We start from the raw sequence: 16,499 nt of genomic DNA on the forward strand, positions 1-16,499 counted from the left end.
CCAGGGGAACTATGTGACCATAAGTGCAAGGGTGGAGGTCCAGGAGAACTATGTGACCATAAGTGCAAGGGTGGAGGTCCAGGGGAACTATGTGACCATAAGTGCAAGGGTGGAGGTCCAGGGGAACTATGTGACCATAAGTGCAAGGGTGGAGGTCCAGGGGAACTATGTGACCATAAGTGCAAGGGTGGAGGTCCAGGGGAACTATGTGACCATAAGTGCAAGGGTGGAGGTCCAGGGGAACTATGTGACCATAAGTGCAAGGGTGGAGGTCCAGGGGAACTATGTGACCATAAGTGCAAGGGTGGAGGTCCAGGGGAACTATGTGACCATAAGTGCAAGGGTGGAGGTCCAGACGAACTATGTGACCATAAGTGCAAGGGTGGAGGTCCAGGGGAACTATGTGACCATAAGTGCAAGGATGGAGGTCCAGGGGACCTATGTGACCATAAGTGCAAGGGTGGAGGTCCAAGGGAACTATGTGACCATAAGTGCAAAGGTGGAGGTCCAGGGGAACTATGTGACCATAAGTGCAAGCAAGGGTGGAGGTCCAGGGGAACTATGTGACCATAAGTGCAAGGGTGGAGGTCCAGGGGAACTATGTGACCATAAGTGCAAGGGTGGAGGTCCAGGGGAACTATGTGACCATAAGTGCAAGGGTGGAGGTCCAGGGGAACTATGTGACCATAAGTGCAAGGGTGGAGGTCCAGGGGAACTATGTGACCATAAGTGCAAGGGTGGAGGTCCAGGGGAACTATGTGACCATAAGTGCAAGGGTGGAGGTCCAGGGGACCTATGTGACCATAAGTGCAAGGGTGGAGGTCCAGGGGAACTATGTGACCATAAGTGCAAAGGTGGAGGTCCAGGGGAACTATGTGACCATAAGTGCAAGGGTGGAGGTCCAGGGGAACTATGTGACCATAAGTGCAAGGGTGGAGGTCCAGGGGAACTATGTGACCATAAGTGCAAGGGTGGAGGTCCAGGGGATCTATGTGACCATAAGTGCAAGGGTGGAGGTCCAGGGGAACTATGTGACCATAAGTGCAAGGGTGGAGGTCCAGGGGAACTATGTGACCATAAGTGCAAGGGTGGAGGTCCAGAGGAACTATGTGACCATAAGTGCAAGGGTGGAGGTCCAGGGGAACTATGTGACCATAAGTGCAAGGGTGGAGGTCCAGGCGAACTATGTGACCATAAATGCAAGGGTGGAGGTCCAGGGGAACTATGTGACCATAAGTGCAAGGGTGGAGGTCCAGGGGAACTATGTGACCATAAGTGCAAGGGTGGAGGTCCAGGGGAACTATGTGACCATAAGTGCAAGGGTGGAGGTCCAGGGGATCTATGTGACCATAAGTACAAGGGTGGAGGTCCAGGGGAACTATGTGACCATAAGTGCAAGGGTGGAGGTCCAGGGGAACTATGTGACCATAAGTGCAAGGGTGGAGGTCCTGGGGAACTATGTGACCATAAGTGCAAGGGTGGAGGTCCAGGGGAACTATGTGACCATAAGTGCAAGGGTGGAGGTCCAGACGAACTATGTGACCATAAGTGCAAGGGTGGAGGTCCAGACGAACTATGTGACCATAAGTGCAAGGGTGGAGGTCCAGACGAACTATGTGACCATAAGTGCAAGGGTGGAGGTCCAGGGGAACTATGTGACCATAAGTGCAAGGGTGGAGGTCCAGGGGAACTATGTGACCATAAGTGCAAGGGTGGAGGTCCAGACGAACTATGTGACCATAAGTGCAAGGGTGGAGGTCCAGGGGAACTATGTGACCATAAGTGCAAGGGTGGAGGTCCAGGGGAACTATGTGACCATAAGTGCAAGGGTGGAGGTCCAGGGGAACTATGTGACCATAAGTGCAAGGGTGGAGGTCCAGGGGAACTATGTGACCATAAGTGCAAGGGTGGAGGTCCAGACGAACTATGTGACCATAAGTGCAAGGGTGGAGGTCCAGACGAACTATGTGACCATAAGTGCAAGGGTGGAGGTCCAGACGAACTATGTGACCATAAGTGCAAGGGTGGAGGTCCAGACGAACTATGTGACCATAAGTGCAAGGGTGGAGGTCCAGACGAACTATGTGACCATAAGTGCAAGGGTGGAGGTCCAGACGAACTATGTGACCATAAGTGCAAGGGTGGAGGTCCAGACGAACTATGTGACCATAAGTGCAAGGGTGGAGGTCCAGACGAACTATGTGACCATAAGTGCAAGGGTGGAGGTCCAGACGAACTATGTGACCATAAGTGCAAGGGTGGAGGTCCAGACGAACTATGTGACCATAAGTGCAAGGGTGGAGGTCCAGGGGAACTATGTGACCATAAGTGCAAGGGTGGAGGTCCAGGGGAACTATGTGACCATAAGTGCAAGGGTGGAGGTCCAGGGGAACTATGTGACCATAAGTGCAAGGGTGGAGGTCCAGGGGAACTATGTGACCATAAGTGCAAGGGTGGAGGTCCAGGGGAACTATGTGACCATAAGTGCAAGGGTGGAGGTCCAGGGGAACTATGTGACCATAAGTGCAAGGGTGGAGGTCCAGGGGAACTATGTGACCATAAGTGCAAGGGTGGAGGTCCAGGGGAACTATGTGACCATAAGTGCAAGGGTGGAGGTCCAGGGGAACTATGTGACCATAAGTGCAAGGGTGGAGGTCCAGGGGAACTATGTGACCATAAGTGCAAGGGTGGAGGTCCAGAGGAACTATGTGACCATAAGTGCAAGGGTGGAGGTCCAGGAGAACTATGTGACCATAAGTGCAAGGGTGGAGGTCCAGGAGAACTATGTGACCATAAGTGCAAGGGTGGAGGTCCAGGGGAACTATGTGACCATAAGTGCAAGGGTGGAGGTCCAGGGGAACTATGTGACCATAAGTGCAAGGGTGGAGGTCCAGGGGAACTATGTGACCATAAGTGCAAGGGTGGAGGTCCAGGGGAACTATGTGACCATAAGTGCAAGGGTGGAGGTCCAGGGGAACTATGTGACCATAAGTGCAAGGGTGGAGGTCCAGGGGAACTATGTGACCATAAGTGCAAGGGTGGAGGTCCAGGGGAACTATGTGACCATAAGTGCAAGGGTGGAGGTCCAGGGGAACTATGTGACCATAAGTGCAAGGGTGGAGGTCCAGGGGAACTATGTGACCATAAGTGCAAGGGTGGAGGTCCAGAGGAACTATGTGACCATAAGTGCAAGGGTGGAGGTCCAGGAGAACTATGTGACCATAAGTGCAAGGGTGGAGGTCCAGGAGAACTATGTGACCATAAGTGCAAGGGTGGAGGTCCAGGGGAACTATGTGACCATAAGTGCAAGGGTGGAGGTCCAGGGGAACTATGTGACCATAAGTGCAAGGGTGGAGGTCCAGGGGAACTATGTGACCATAAGTGCAAGGGTGGAGGTCCAGGGGAACTATGTGACCATAAGTGCAAGGGTGGAGGTCCAGGGGAACTATGTGACCATAAGTGCAAGGGTGGAGGTCCAGGGGAACTATGTGACCATAAGTGCAAGGGTGGAGGTCCAGGGGAACTATGTGACCATAAGTGCAAGGGTGGAGGTCCAGGGGAACTATGTGACCATAAGTGCAAGGGTGGAGGTCCAGGGGAACTATGTGACCATAAGTGCAAGGGTGGAGGTCCAGGGGAACTATGTGACCATAAGTGCAAGGGTGGAGGTCCAGGGGAACTATGTGACCATAAGTGCAAGGGTGGAGGTCCAGGGGAACTATGTGACCATAAGTGCAAGGGTGGGAGATGAGAAGACACGCCCCCTCTACAAGAGTCACCTTGTGCAGGTACTGACACAAGCAGTGGAGGAAATGTGGCACTGTTTTTCATTAATTATGTCAAAAAGAAGATGTTATGCCTTGTGCACTTGAACTAGATTTTATATTTTTTAATTTAATAATTTAAAAGTGTTACAAAACAAAACGGCAAAACTTCAGTTTATTTGTCTTGTCTTTTTTTTTTTTTTTTTTTTGCTGATCCGAAAAAAATTATCCTATCCGTGAGTTTTTTTGATCCGTTGCACCCCTACGAGGCACCATGAATTGATTTACGTGGACCCCGACTTAAAACAGGTTGAAATATTTATTGGGGTGTTCTCTATCTATCTATCTATCTAACTGTCTGTCCGTCTATCTATCAATCTATTGTGAAGTGAAGTCAATTATGTTTATATAGCGCTTTTCTCTAGTGACTCAAAGCGCTTTACATAGTGAAACCCAATATCTAAGTTCCATTTAAAGGATGGCGGAAGCGGGAATCGAACCTGCAACCCTCAAGTTGCTAACACAGCCGCTCTACCAACCGAGCTTTACCACCCCATCTATCTGTCTGTCTGTCTGTCTGTCTATCTATCTATCTATCTATCTATCTATCTATCTATCTATCTATCCATCCATCCATCCATCCATCCATCCATCTATCTATTGTGAAGTGAAGTCAATTATATTTATATAGCGCTTTTCTCTCGTGACTCAAAGCGCTTTACATAGTGAAACCCAATATCTAAGTTCCATTTAAAGGATGGCGGAAGCGGGAATCGAACCTGCAACCCTCAAGTTGCTGACACAGCCGCTCTACCAACCGAGCTTTACCACCCCATCTATCTGTCTGTCTATCTGTCTGTCCGTCTATCTATCTATCTATCTATCTATCTATCTATCTATCTATCTATCTATCTATCTATCTATCTATCCATTCATCCATCCATCTATCTATTGTGAAGTGAAGTCAATTATATTTATATAGCGCTTTTCTCTAGTGACTCAAAGCGCTTTACATAGTGAAACCCAATATCTAAGTTACATTTAAACCAGTGTGGGTGGCACTGGGAGCAGGTGGGTAAAGTGTCTTGCCCAAGGACACAACGGCAGTGACTAGGATGGCGGAAGCGGGAATCGAACCTGCAACCCTCAAGTTGCTGACACAGCCGCTCTACCAACCGAGCTATACCACCCCATCTATCTGTCTGTCTGTCTGTCTGTCTGTCCGTCTGTCTATCTATCTATCTATCCATCCATCCATCCATCCATCCATCCATCCATCCATCCATCCATCCATCCATCCATCCATCTATCTCTCTATCTATCTATCTATCTATCTATCTATCTATCTATCTATCTATCTATCTATCTATCTATCTATCTATCTATCTATCTATCTATCTATCTATCTATCTATCTATCTATCCATCTATCCATATATCTGTGACTTTAATGCACATAACACAGTGTGGGGTAGACAATTGCAAGATTATATATCAATTGAAGACATGAAGGATATTAGTTTGATGACACTGGTTAAGGGATTAAAGAAGGACATTGGAGAGGTGGAGATGGCCAAAGTGCTTTTGATCAAATGTAAAAATGGAGAGCAAAAGAAGAAAGTAATGCGATTGCAAAAGCTGTGCAATAAGATAATAAATGAAAGAATATAAGTGGGAGAAAGAAAGGGGGCAAGAGGAGTCATGACAGGAATCCCAAGAGGAGAACATTTAGAAGATTTGAAAAGAGAAATAAAAAGGGAGAACTGTCACAATGATGAAGGCATTTAGAAACGGAGAAAAGACGGAGAGTGAATCTGTGCTAGTGCAGTTTGTCCAGGAAGTCCTCCTGGAAAGAATCATGATAAGGTTTTAAGCTTTTACGTTAGAACTTATGTTCCACCCCCACTACGACGTTTCAAGTGCAGACGCTATGGGCACATAGTAGTGTGTGTCATACTAAGATGAGACGTGGACGGTGTGGAGGGGAGCAGGAGTATGGACAATTTGGAGAAAATGAACAGATCAACTGTTGTAACTGTTGTAACTATGATCATGGACAATGTGGAAGTCATGAACAGATCAAGTGTTGTAACTGTGGGGGAATCACACAGCAGCGTCACAAGGAAACAGACAACAGAAGTACAGAAAATCAGAGTTGAAAGAAATATTGAATATACAGAGAGGCAGTTAAAGTAAGACAACAAGAAAGTGGAGAGCAAGACGAAAGTGAGAACAGTTCAAGTGATAAACAACAACAAATACAATAATTTCCCTGGACAAACTAGTTGTGTTCCTGGCTTATGTAATAAATTGTACAGAACAGGCAAGAAATAAGACTGAGAAGATCAAAATAATCGTCAAAGCAACAGCAACGATTTTAAATGTAAAAGAATGATCTTGGGAACAGGTGCAAGGTGAGCTACAGAGAGTAGTAGACGAAAAGGAGTCATGTGACCACAATCCAACGCCATCTTCATTGTTGCCAGAAGTGTGATAGCAAACCGACAGGAATTAAAGGGATTTATTCATAATATGAAAAGTAAACCACATCCATCCATCCATCATCTTCCGCTTATCCGAGGTCGGGTCGCGGGGGCAACAGCCTAAGCAGGGAAACCCAGACTTCCCTCTCCCCAGCCACTTCGTCCAGCTCTTCCCGGGGGATCCCGAGGCGTTCCCAGGCCAGCCGGGAGACATAGTCTTCCCAACGTGTCCTGGGTCTTCCCCGTGGCCTCCTACCGGTTGGACGTGCCCTAAACACCTCCCTAGGGAGGCGTTCGGGTGGCATCCTGACCAGATGCCCGAACCACCTCATCTGGCTCCTCTCGATGTGGAGGAGCAGCGGCTTTACTTTGAGTTCCTCCCGGATGGCAGAGCTTCTCACCCTATCTCTAAGGGAGAGACCCGCCACACGGCGGAGGAAACTCATTTGGGCCGCTTGTACCCGTGATCTTATCCTTTCGGTCATGACCCAAAGCTCATGACCATAGGTGAGGATGGGAACGTAGATCGACCGGTAAATTGAGAGCTTTGCCTTCCGGCTCAGCTCCTTCTTCACCACAACGGATCGGTACAACGTCCGCATTACTGAAGACGCCGCACCGATCCGCCTGTCGATCTCACCATCCACTCTTCCCTTACTCGTGAACAAGACTCCTAGGTACTTGAACTCCTATTATAAAAGTAAACCACATATAATATTTATTCAAGAAACACGGCTGAAGCCTAAGTAGAACTTTATAATAAAAGGATATATAACAATACATAAAGATAGGGATGATGGGCAAGGAGGAGGATGTTCCATATTTATTAAAGAAGACATGCAATATATAATATTAAAAGATATATGAGCAGCTGAGTGGAAAGAAGCTGTAATAATTCCAATATGCAAGCCAGGGAAAGACCCGGAAGAGGCAGGAAATTATAGGCCGATAGCATTGACCTCACTTTTGGGCAAAGTCATGGAAAAATGATTAATGAAAGACTCGTCTATTATTTAAAGTCAAAATAAATAATAAAAACTACCAAAGTGGATTTGGGAAAGCAAGAAACAGAAAGGAGCAGCAGTGCAGCTGGAAGAGGAAATGAGAAAAGGACAAATAAATAAGAAAGTATCATTTTACTATGTTTTGACACAGAGAAAGTGTATGATATGTTGTGGAAACAGGGCTTGCTGATAAAAATAAATACGATTGGGGTTACGGGGAAAATGAAAAGATGGATAAAATACTTCTTAACAAGTAGAACAATATTAGTAAAACTAGAGAATGAATACGGTAGAGAATATGAAGTGGAAAATGGGACCCCACAAGGGAGTATAATAAGTAATAATGATAAATCAAGTCTTTAGTCAAGTGGAAGGGTTAGTGGAGGTTTGTGATGATGGAGTGATGTGGAGGAGAGCTAGAAATACACATCATAGGAGATTCAAAAAGCGGTAAATAAAGTTCAAGACTGGGGAAAAGCTTGGGGTTTAAGATTCTCTGTTGGAAAGACTAAAGTCATACATTTTACAAAGAGGAACGTTCAAAAACAAGCTCCAAATTAAACTCTATGGAGAAAAGATAGAAGAGGTACAAGTATTTCAATAAAATGATGTAGAGTAGGGTTCCATCTCGGTCCACACTCCATGCCAGAAGGTGGCGCTGTTCAAGCAGAAAAGAAGAGTAGGAAGAGCAGAACTGCCTTGTAACGTCAAGTGTGCTAACTGTCGTGAAAGCACATCCACGCAGAAATAAGCAAGCAGGACGCTAATAAGTCAGTCTTCTTCTTTGTTCTCCAGTTTTAAATATTAAATAGATCTTTGATTCTTTCTTTAACGTATTGATGGGTTGATGAGGCGTCATGAAGCCTTTCCACACATTGAAAACATTTATTGATATTGTGTCACTAAATACTGACATCTGCTGGACATTAAACATCCCTGCAGGCAACCTATGGAGCGACTCAACTGACACTGACTTAATGAGCCGGAACACAAGTCAGGAACCTTTTGGGCTGAGAGAGCCATACAAGCCAAATATTTTGTAAAGTATTTCCATGAGAGCCATATCATTTATTTATTTTTTAACACTGAATACAACTATATGCGTGTATTTTTAAGAAAGACCAACATTTTTTGTGTATAATAAGTCTCTTATTATTTTTAATAACATTGTTATTCTGAGGCTAACTAAAAATAAATACAATATCAAATCAAATCAACTTGATTTATAAAGCACATTTAAAATGTACCACAGGGGTAGCCAAAGTGCTGTACAATGGACAGCTTAAAAGATGATACCAGGACCGAGCAAACAACACAACACAAACAGAACATGATAAAAAATAAATAAATAAAACATAAAAACAAGTTTACAGCAGGTGTATGATGGAGCGCCATTGCAGGATGGATATCACTCAGTGTTAAAAGCCAAGGAATAAAAGTATGTTTTTAAGAGAGATTTCAAAACAGGAAGAGAGGAGGCTTGTCCAACACTCAGAGGTAGGTCGTTCCAGAGCTTGGGAGCAGCAGTGGCAAAAGCTCTGTCACCTACATATATGTATACTGTACTCTGACTAAGCTATGGCTCAAATACACCTTCAACCAAAATCCAAGCAAAATACCACTTGAACTGAAACTACAAACTGTATTGAAAAACGCAATGCAGAGAAGACATTTCAGGTATATTTAGTATCCTATTCAGCCAAAAGTACACAATTATGCATTTTAGTGCGGCTAGAAACAAACTGTCCTACATTATGTAGAAAATATTGAGGTGGCTGCAGACATTGGGACCGAGAGGCCTTTTGTTTTGCAAGTACTGGTGGGACAAAGTATAAGGCATTTTTTTGTTTTTGGAAGTATTAGGATAACATCTTTGTTGGAAGTATTAGTATACCATCTTTGTTGGAAGTATTAGTATAACATCTTTGTTGGAAGTATTAGTATAACATCTTTGTTGGAAGTATTAGGGACGGCGTGGCGCAGTGGGATAGTGGCCGTGCGCAAATCCCACCTAGTACCAACCTCGTCATGTCTGTTGTGTCCTGAGCAAGACACTTCAACCTTGCTCCTGATGGGTGCTGGTTGGCGCCTTGCATGGCAGCTCCCTCCATCAGTGTGTGAATGTGTGTGTGAATGGGTAAATGTGGAAGTAGTGTCAAAGCGCTTTGAGTACCTTGAAGGTAGAAAAGCGCTATACAAGTACAACCCATTTATCATTTATTTAGTATAACATCTTTGTTGGAAGTATTAGAGACGGCGTGGCGCAGTGTGATAGTGGCCGTGCGCAACCCGAGGGTCCCTGGTTCAAATCCCACCTAGTACCAACTTCGTCACCTCCGTTGTGTCCTGAGCAAGACACTTCACCCTTGCTCCAAATGGGTGCTGGTTGGCGCCTTGCATGGCAGCTCCCTCCATCAGTGTGTGAATGTGTGTGTGAATGGGTAAATGTGGAAGTAGTGTCAAAGCGCTTTGAGTACCTTGAAGGTAGAAAAGCGCTATACAAGTACAACCCATTTATCATTTATTTAGTATAACATCTTTGTTGGAAGTATTAGTATAACATATTTGTTGGAAGTATTAGGGAAGGCGTGGCGCAGTGGGATAGTGGCCGTGCGCAACCCGAGGGTCCCTGGTTCAAATCCCACCTAGTACCAACCTCGTCATGTCTCTTGTGTCCTGAGCAAGACACTTCACCCTTGCTCCTGATGGGTGCTGGTTGGCGCCTTGCATGGCAGCTCCCTCCATCAGTGTGTGAGTGTGTGTGTGAATGGGTAAATGTGGAAGTAGTGTCAAAGCGCTTTGAGTACCTTGAAGGTAGAAAAGCGCTATACAAGTACAACCCATTTATCATTTATTTAGTATAACATCTTTGTTGGAAGTATTAGGGAAGGCGTGGCGCAGTGGGATAGTGGCCGTGCGCAACCTGAGGGTCCCTGGTTCAAATCCCACCTAGTACCAACCTCGTCATGTCTCTTGTGTCCTGAGCAAGACACTTCACCCTTGCTCCTGATGGGTGCTGGTTGGCGCCTTGCATGGCAGCTCCCTCCATCAGTGTGTGAATGTGTGTGTGAATGGGTAAATGTGGAAGTAGTGTCAAAGCGCTTTGAGTACCTTGAAGGTAGAAAAGCGCTATACAAGTACAACTCATTTATTTAGTATAACATCTTTGTTGGAAGTATTAGTATAACATCTTTGTTGGAAGTATTAGTATAACATCTTTGTTGGAAGTATTAGTATAACATCAGAAAGCTATCATTCCATCAAAGGTAACACTTGTATGTATTTGTGTTGCACCACAAACATTTTGGATCTTACTCAAAGCAGGCTAATTTCAGTTTGCTAAAAATCTGTAACTTTAAATGTTGAGCTTCTTACGTCATCATTTCCAGCCCCTCCCCTAAAGGAAAGAAGACACGCCCCCTCCAAGCCTGCGCACATTAGGTCACATGACGTCTTGCAGCTAGCTTAGCTTGTTAGTCAGCCTAGCTTGTTAGCTGCTAACAAGGAGACGCGGAAGTTAGCGTTACATCGCCAAGTAGGGAACTAATGTGACTGCAACGTGTTGGGATGCTGTGAAAATGTGCCAAAGAACGACAGCAAAGTATGAGGAGGAACTTTGTTCAAGAAAAGAGGAGAAGGAGGAGGACGCCGTTTTCAAGGAGCCTGAAGTTGTGTTACACAGAACAGGTTTGTTTACTCTCACATCTTTACTAACTTTACATTTCATTATTAACACTATTCTTCAGTAGATTGTGTGTAAGAAGGTGTGTTGTCTTGTGAGGATGATGCACCCCGTCTGCTACTTGCAACGTGGTCTTGCCACCATGTGGTTGTCGTGTTGTGTGGAATGTAATAAACTACACTTAAAGATGAGGTAACTAACTAGCCCTAAAGATGAGGTAACTAACTACACCTAAAGATGAGGTAACTAACTAGACCTAAAGATGAGGTAACTAACTAGCCCTAAAGATGAGGTAACTAACTACACTTAAAGATGAGGTAACTAACTAGCCCTAAAGATGAGGTAACTAACTACACTTGAAGATGAGGTAACTAACTAGCCCTAAAGATGAGGTAACTAACTACACTTAAAGATGAGGTAACTAACTAGCCCTAAAGATGAGGTAACTAACTAGCCCTAAAGATGAGGTAACTAACTAGCCCTAAAGATGAGGTAACTAACTAGCCCTAAAGATGAGGTAACTAACTAGCCCTAAAGATGAGGTAACTAACTACACCTAAAGATGAGGTAACTAACTACACCTAAAGATGAGGTAACTAACTACACCTAAAGATGAGGTAACTAACTAGCCCTAAAGATGAGGTAACGAACTAGCCCTAAAGATGAGGTAACTAACTAGCCCTAAAGATGAGGTAACTAACTAGCCCTAAAGATGAGTTAACTAACTAGCCCTAAAGATGAGTTAACTAACTAGCCCTAAAGATGAGGTAACTAACTACACTTAAAGATGAGGTAACTAACTAGCCCTAAAGATGAGGTAACTAACTAGCCCTAAAGATGAGGTAACTAACTAGCCCTAAAGATGAGGTAACGAACTAGCCCTAAAGATGAGGTAACTAACTACACCTAAAGATGAGGTAACTAACTAGCCCTAAAGATGAGGTAACTAACTACACTTAAAGATGAGGTAACTAACTAGCCCTAAAGATGAGGTAACTAACTACACCTAAAGATGAGGTAACTAACTACACTTAAAGATGAGGTAACTAACTAGCCCTAAAGATGAGGTAACTAACTAACGCTAAAGATGAGGTAACTAACTACACCTAAAGATGAGGTAACTAACTACACTTAAAGATGAGGTAACTAACTAGCCCTAAAGATGAAGTAACTAACTACACCTAAAGATGAGGTAACTAACTAGCCCTAAAGATGAGGTAACTAACTAGCCCTAAAGATGAGGTAACTAACTAGCCCTAAAGATGAGGTAACTAACTACACCTAAAGATGAGGTAACTAACTAGCCCTAAAGATGAGGTAACTAACTAGCCCTAAAGATGAGGTAACTAACTAGCCCTAAAGATGAGGTAACTAACTACACCTAAAGATGAGGTAACTAACTAGCCCTAAAGATGAGGTAACTAACTACACCTAAAGATGAGGTAACTAACTAGCCCTAAAGATGAGGTAACTAACTAGCCCTAAAGATGAGGTAACTAACTACACTTAAAGATGAGGTAACTAACTAGCCCTAAAGATGAGGTAACTAACTACACCTAAAAATGAGGTAACTAACTAGCCCTAAAGATGAGGTAACTAACTAGCCCTAAAGATGAGGTAACTAACTAGCCCTAAAGATGAGGTAACTAACTAGCCCTAAAGATGAGGTAACTAACTAGCCCTAAAGATGAGGTAACAAACTAGCCCTAAAGATGAGGTAACTAACTGGCCCTAAAGATGAGGTAACGAACTAGCCCTAAAGATGAGGTAACTAACTACACCTAAAGATGAGGTAACTAACTAGCCCTAAAGATGAGGTAACTAACTACACTTAAAGATGAGGTAACTAACTAGCCCTAAAGATGAGGTAACTAACTACACCTAAAGATGAGGTAACTAACTAGCCCTAAAGATGAGGTAACTAACTAGCCCTAAAGATGAGGTAACGAACTAGCCCTAAAGATGAGGTAACTAACTAGCCCTAAAGATGACGTAACTAACTACTCTTAAAGATGAGGTAACTAATTAGCCCTAAAGATGAGGTAACTAACTACACCTAAAGATGAGGTAACTAACTAGCCCTAAAGATGAGGTAACTAACTACACCTAAAGATGAGGTAACTAACTACACTTAAAGATGAAGTAACTAACTAGCCCTAAAGATGAGGTAACTAACTACACCTAAAGATGAGGTAACTAACTAGCCCTAAAGATGAGGTAACTAACTAGCCCTAAAGATGAGGTAACTAACTGCACCTAAAGATGAGGTAACTAACTACACCTAAAGATGAGGTAACTAACTACACCTAAAGATGAGGTAACTAACTAGCCCTAAAGATGAGGTAACTAACTAGCCCTAAAAATGAAGTAACTAACTAGCCCTAAAGATGAGGTAACTAACTAGCCCTAAAGATGAGGTAACTAACTAGCCCTAAAGATGAGGTAACTAGCTAGCCCTAAAGATGAGGTAACTAACTAGCCCTAAAGATGAGGTAACTAACTACACCTAAAGATGAGGTAACTAACTACACCTAAAGATGAGGTAACTAACTACACCTAAAGATGAGTTAATTACACATCCCAGTCCCTTTACACAATAAATGTTCAACTTCAATTACACACTCATCACTTTATACGGGTAGTTCATAGGACAACATAACCTGGGAGGGCTTTGCCCTTTAACCCTTCTATTATGTTGAGGGTCAATTTGACCCATTTCAGTTTTTGTGTTGATCAAAGTACTGGTTATCCTTTCTTTTTCTTGCTGAAATTTGGTGACTTTTCCTCATCTAGGGTCATGAACTGGTGTGTAAAATCTGGACACTTTGTTGAGTAGTGGAATTTCTTGCAGAGTTTGTATACAAAGATGATGTTGCGGGTCATTTTGACCCAGACGCTTCAATATGGGTAAATAGCCAAAATAAACAAGTCTCTTTGATGTACTTTTTACTTTGATGTACAATTGTTTCTATTTTGATTGCCTCTGAGACCCAGAGCCAGGTGTGTGAAGAGAGGGAACTTTCTCAAACTTGTCCTTGTCACTGTTCTCATGTCATCTCTTTGACAAACTCACCAAAAATGAGCTCCAGAAGGATGACATCTGAGGAGACAAGGACAAGTGTGAGAAAGTTCCCTCTCTTCACACACCTGGCTCTGGGTCTCAGAGACAATCAAAATACAAACAATTGTACATAAAAGTAAAAAGTACATCAAGGAGACATGTTTATTTTTGGATCTGAAGAGCTATTTACCCACATTAAAGCGCCTGGGTCAAATTGACTCGCAACATCATCTTTTTATACAAACTCTGCACAAACATTCCACTACACAACAAAGTGTTCCAGATTTACACACCAGTTCATGACCCTAGATGAGGAAAAGTCACCAGATCTCAGCAAGAAAAAGAAAGGATAACCAGTACTTTGATCAACACAAAAACTGAAATGGGTCAAATTGACCCTTAACATAATACAATTGGAATAAAAAATGTATTGTATGTCACTTTTCTAAATGTTTATATAACCTAAAATAAAATTGTTATTGGTTTAACCTATTTAACCTATTATCGCTGCTGTGTTGGATCCGCTTTGGACTGGACTCTCGCGACTGTGTTGGATCCATTATGGATTGAACTTTCACAGCATCATGTTAGACCCGCTCGACATCCATTGCTTTCCTCCTCTCTAAGGTTCTCATAGTCATTATTGTCACCGACGTCCCACTGGGTCATTATTGTCACCAATGTCCCACTGGGTGTGAGTTTTCCTTGCCCTTATGTGGGCCTACCGAGGATGTCGTGGTGGTTTGTGCAGCCCTTTGAGACACTAGTGATTTAGGGCTATATAAGTAAACATTGATTGATTGATTGATTGATTTTCTTGACTGTTTTGAGCGCATTTACACAGTACGGGTCAAAACGACCCACAACATAATCAATGTCATTTTCCCCCAACATAATACAAGGGTTAAAAGGGAAATCGTAAAGATAATCATGGCGTCAGGTTAGTATTAAGATGATTTAATCACATCACATTCATGTTCTTGTCACATGATATATGTTTGCTCTATGTTCTAATACTTAGAAGGGAACTGCACTTTTTTAAAGTGTTGTAATCATTCACTACCTCTATGTAAGACAATCACACATGTGTTACTTACAAGAAACTAGATAAGTAAAAAATAAAATAATCCGTCTAAGCCTGGGCTCCTAGAGAGGGGGTCCAGAGTGAAGTCTAAGGGGAAAAAAGGGGAAAAACCCCTCATAGACATAGCCCACATAAACGTGTGTAAGAAGGAAACATGAAAGAACACAAAGGACATTAAAAGAGCAGAGCTGATGCAACCAGCTGCCGTGCCGTTTCTACATACAACCCCAAAAGTCAAACAACAAAAAAAACAAAAAAATAATTAACCAATAAAATATACTGTGCACACCATTGCAATTGATTTAATTAAAGTGTGAATGTCATTAAAACAGTTAGCGCCATCTTTTGAGACTTCTTCCACCCCCGTCCTTGCACGCTACACCGCTACAACAAAGATGACGAGGAGAAGACGCTGTCGAAGGAGAGCCACGTAAATAAGACTGCCCACAAAACGGCGCATCCTGAAGCGATTTAGGAAAACAAAAAGACCCCTTTAATGCGCCTTTTGTATGAAAATAGACTTGACCAGACCCGCTCATCAGCAGTGCGCCTTACAATCCGGAGCACCCTATGGTCCGGAAAATACGGTACCTTGAAATAGATTTCTCTTCAACTTTCTCTTCTTAATTTTGCCCCCCAAAAATGAAGAGAAGGAAACACACACACTGACAATAACAACATAAAAAAGCACTGAGGATTTGAGGGAAAATGCCACATTTGAGTCGTCCATACCGTAGAATAACTTAAGATTGTTGAACAAAAAAATATAGAACTGAAAAAGTTCTGCAACAAAGATGACAAAAACAAAGACTTGGAAAATGATATAGATCCAGATACAAATGTTTTCTCCAACATCGCTAATAATTTGATCTGGAAGGATAAGAAATAAACTACATCAACGGAAGCAACAACAATGGAGGAGGAGTAGCTGTGTACCTGATGAAGAACCCAAACTACAACCTGGTAAAAAAAACATGTCATTTGCTATAGATCAGGGGTCACCAACCTTTTTGAAAGCAAGAGCTACTTCTTGGGTATTGATTAATGCCAAGGGCTACCAGTTTGATACACACTTAAATAAATTGCCAGAAATAGCCAATTTGCTCCATTTACCTTTAACTCTATCTTATCATTAATAATTAATTATGTTTTTTTTGTGGAAACACCGATCATCTTAATGATTTCTCAAAATAAATATATATGTTTGATGATATGTTTTAAATAGGTTAAAATCCAATCTGCACTTTGTTAGAATATATAACAAATTGGACCAAGCTATATTTCTAACAAAGACAAATCATTATTTCTTCTAGATTTTCCAGAACAAAAACTTTTAAAGAAATTCAAAAGACTTTGAAATAAGATTTAAATTTGATTCTACAGATTTTCTAGATTTGCCAGAATGCTTTTATTTTTATTTTA

The 16,499-nt window shown here is 42.8% G+C and overlaps 1 protein-coding gene across 6 annotated transcripts in view; it reads left to right on the forward strand.

The window, feature by feature from the left end:
- LOC133539096 (gastrula zinc finger protein XlCGF57.1-like) overlaps window positions 1-16,499 on the forward strand; it is a 55,481-nt gene that overhangs the window by 15,810 nt on the left and 23,172 nt on the right. For 4 of the 6 annotated variants that reach the window (XM_061881159.1, XM_061881162.1, XM_061881160.1 and 1 more), the window contains exon 1: window positions 10,658-10,937. The exons of 1 other annotated variant lie outside the window; for it this stretch is intronic. The gene's annotated coding sequence lies outside the window, so the exon portion shown is untranslated. Of the gene's footprint in view, window positions 1-10,657; window positions 10,938-16,499 lie in introns of those variants that run through there. One more of the 6 variants, XM_061881157.1, reaches the window with a different exon arrangement.

This window comes from Nerophis ophidion, linkage group LG20, assembly GCF_033978795.1.
Source record: "Nerophis ophidion isolate RoL-2023_Sa linkage group LG20, RoL_Noph_v1.0, whole genome shotgun sequence".
In the NCBI taxonomy this organism is placed as follows: domain Eukaryota; kingdom Metazoa; phylum Chordata; class Actinopteri; order Syngnathiformes; family Syngnathidae; genus Nerophis; species Nerophis ophidion.